Source organism: Simochromis diagramma, unplaced genomic scaffold (genome assembly GCF_900408965.1).
Source record: "Simochromis diagramma unplaced genomic scaffold, fSimDia1.1 OVJJ01000672.1, whole genome shotgun sequence".
Lineage (NCBI taxonomy): Eukaryota > Metazoa > Chordata > Actinopteri > Cichliformes > Cichlidae > Simochromis > Simochromis diagramma.
Window position 1 is genome coordinate 649,080 of NW_024387215.1, and position 3,102 is coordinate 652,181.

At 34.7% G+C, this 3,102-nt stretch overlaps 1 long non-coding RNA gene across 1 annotated transcript; it reads left to right on the plus strand.

Annotated features, from left to right (window-relative positions):
* The first annotated feature begins 903 nt into the window (after positions 1-903).
* On the plus strand, positions 904-2,756 carry LOC120746498. The gene is made up of 3 exons (XR_005698865.1): positions 904-1,213; positions 2,299-2,391; positions 2,527-2,756. It is a non-coding gene; the product is annotated as an uncharacterized LOC120746498 (long non-coding RNA).
* The last annotated feature ends 346 nt before the right edge of the window (positions 2,757-3,102 follow it).

Sequence of the window (3,102 nt, forward strand, 5' to 3'; positions counted from 1 at the left end):
ATTTTTACATACCGTAGGCCCATTTTTTTTGAGTATTTTAACTTACTATACATCAATACAACCCTTGTATCCCACATTTTAATAATATGTGTGTAACAAATCCATAGTAACTATAGAAATTGCTAAAAAAAAGTGCAATAAACCACGAAAAAATTGAAAAACGTTTTTTGTTTTTCACATATTTTTGTTGATACAAAAATATCAAACCTATATAGCTCAAAATTGTAAATGAAAAAAAGTTGCACAAAGTCCTTTCAAACTACACAAAATTTATTTGGAGTTTTTTCATCAATTCATTTTTGAGATATAATCATTTTTATAAACAGTACTAAAAAACGAAAATCAATAAAATGCATATTGGGCACAATTTAACAACATGACAATAAAAATACAACATCAAAATGAACTATTTATAATAGTACAATACAATAATAGTACTTATAAGTGTCACAGGAATTTATATACAGAAAGGCACAGTCAAATATTGCTGTTCAGTAGCCCCGGTGGAGCATAACCAATAAATAAATAAATTAATATTTTGCACAATTTGGCAACATGACAATAATTTAAAAAAAAGTTTACAATAGTGCAGTAAAAGTTCTAAGTGTCACATTACTTTTAGAGAGAGAAAAAAGTCAAATATCATTCTTCAGCAGCAGTAGTGGAGGTGTGATAGGCCCTGTGACAGTTCCTGTCCACAATGACGCACAGAGCCACTTTGCATGCCTCACACTTGAAGGGTGTGCACTTCCCACACAGCCTGCACTTCCGGCGCCCCTTTGTGGCTTTGTTTTGACCAGATGCCCCTTCAACAATGGCAACTGGGATGTGTTGGTAGCTCTTCGCTCCTGATTGTGAGGACACCCCACACTCTAAGAAATGATACATTGATGTTGCTGGCATTATGTAAACGTTTTATGTTAAAATTAATGTCACCAATTGATTTTTAACTCTAAACACAAGGATATTGTTTTGATTTTAATTAATAACACAATATTTCAATACAACAAAATGCAGTACATTAAATACAATGTAAAAAGTTCATTTAAAATGAACAGCACTTTAATTTGAAGAGGATTGTCCTAACAGGCTCTCCGTACTTCTCAGTTTGCACATGTGCAGTGTGGAAGTTTGAACAACCGCCATTTTCAACCGAAACTTGCATCATGCTCAGAAGCCTGGATAAAATCCATTGCCATTTGAGGATTATTTGGTAAGTACAACCATTTAAGGATGACAAAGTTGGTTAATGTGTACTAAATGATAAACATCCGACATTTTCGGGAGTACTTCTGTATGTTTTATTTTAAAACAAATGATGTCTGGTAAAAAAAATTTAGCATTCTAGCTTGTATGCCTCTCACAGGTGTTAGTAGTCAGGCATTTAACAAATATTATTGGGCCCACTTCGGTGTAATTTCCCAAAATGTTTTACGATTCATGTTAAGCTGCAACTTGTCTACTAAGAACTGCAGCTTTAAAATTACTCCCAGCATCTACCGCGCATGCTCCCTGGTGTCAGTAATGAGCACCAGGAGCGCCAGCGATCCTATCCGTTTAAAGAATGAAATATATGTATAGTGTATTTTAGAAACATGCATCAAATAAGTTGCTACATTGTTTGAAGGAATTCTACCCCGTGTTGATATCTGGTTTAGTGTTAATATCAGTGATTAAAGTGTAAGACATGCATTTATCTTGTGTCATTAAAATGCAGCATTATGTGTAATACAGCTATATGTAATGCATTTAACTCCTTGTATCAGTTCCATTGATTATCAAAGTGACAATTTGTGTGTTCCCCCCTTCATTTTATGTTGGTCAGCTAGTTCTGTCTGTCAGTAGATGCAACAAAAGTGGCTCAGATGTGATTGTGGTTACTGTTATCTTTTATTGTAACTCTTGTTATCGTAATAAATACCAGAAAATATTGTGATAGGATTTTGAATCCATATTGCCGAGTTCTAATCTTCTATTTCATTTTAACATTTTTAGGGGTACAATTAATAATTATATTGTTGAACAGTCTAGAATTGATTAAAGCAAAAGTGAAAGCTTTCATGTATTGTCAAAATTGAAAAGCTTCTAGTTTTGTGTTCATATATTTGTTGATCTGACTCAGAAGAGTCAGTGCCTAACCAATCATTAACCTCACTGAATGTCACTAATGTGAGATGTGTATACATTGTTTAATTACTCATCGCTAATCACTCATCTGTTAATATTTTTGACTTTGGTTTGGGAAGAGGTGGAAAAGAACCAAAATCTTGTCTCACACTGAGTTCTTATCTCCACCAGAATATCAGCATTGATGTTCGACGGGAATGCGTCCTAAAAACTATCTGTGTCTACTTAAATAAAAAGCCAGATGACCTGTTCAAGGAATTCTTGGTAAGTTAGAAAAGGGGAAAGATCAGTTTGTTTGTTTGTTTTTTTTTAATTTGGGATAGTAAATTGAATGTGGGCTCATTTGTTCATATGTATCTATATGCAATTAGCTTTTTCCCCCTTTGTTTTCATTTTAAGGATGTGGATCTTAGTGCAAGAAGAGAAACGGAGCAGCTGACTTTAGGAGTCTGTGTTGTCAGACATGAAGGAGCAGACTCTGCAGATACACCTGAGGACATTGGTGTCATCATAGAAGGATACACTGTGCTGAAAGCTCTTAGTGATGTGGCAAAGGGGTGTGCCCTCCTGCTTGGACTAATCTACAGTCTAAATCTGAGGTACCCAAAGCACCTGAAATACATATTTGAATTTCTGCTTGAGTGAAACAGCCTGCACTGAACTATAGAGGACACTGAACTGGTTACAAGATTCTCAAACCCATCTCCTTGCACTTTATAAACTGTTCAGTTTGAATTCCGCAAGAACTTCTGCAAGGCCTCATACTTTTTGGCATGCTTTGTTCAGGTTGAACTTTTACCACCATCCAGCTACATTGAACAAGACTGCTCCTAAGTTTGGACTTCATTTTAAGTTTTGGAAAAAAAAAGAAAGGTTTTTTAAATATGGACAAAAATGCCACTAAAGTCATTTCTACTTGTTGTTTATAGGACTGTATTGTGAGTTTTCCATTGTACCCGAAGCAAGTTTAAATTA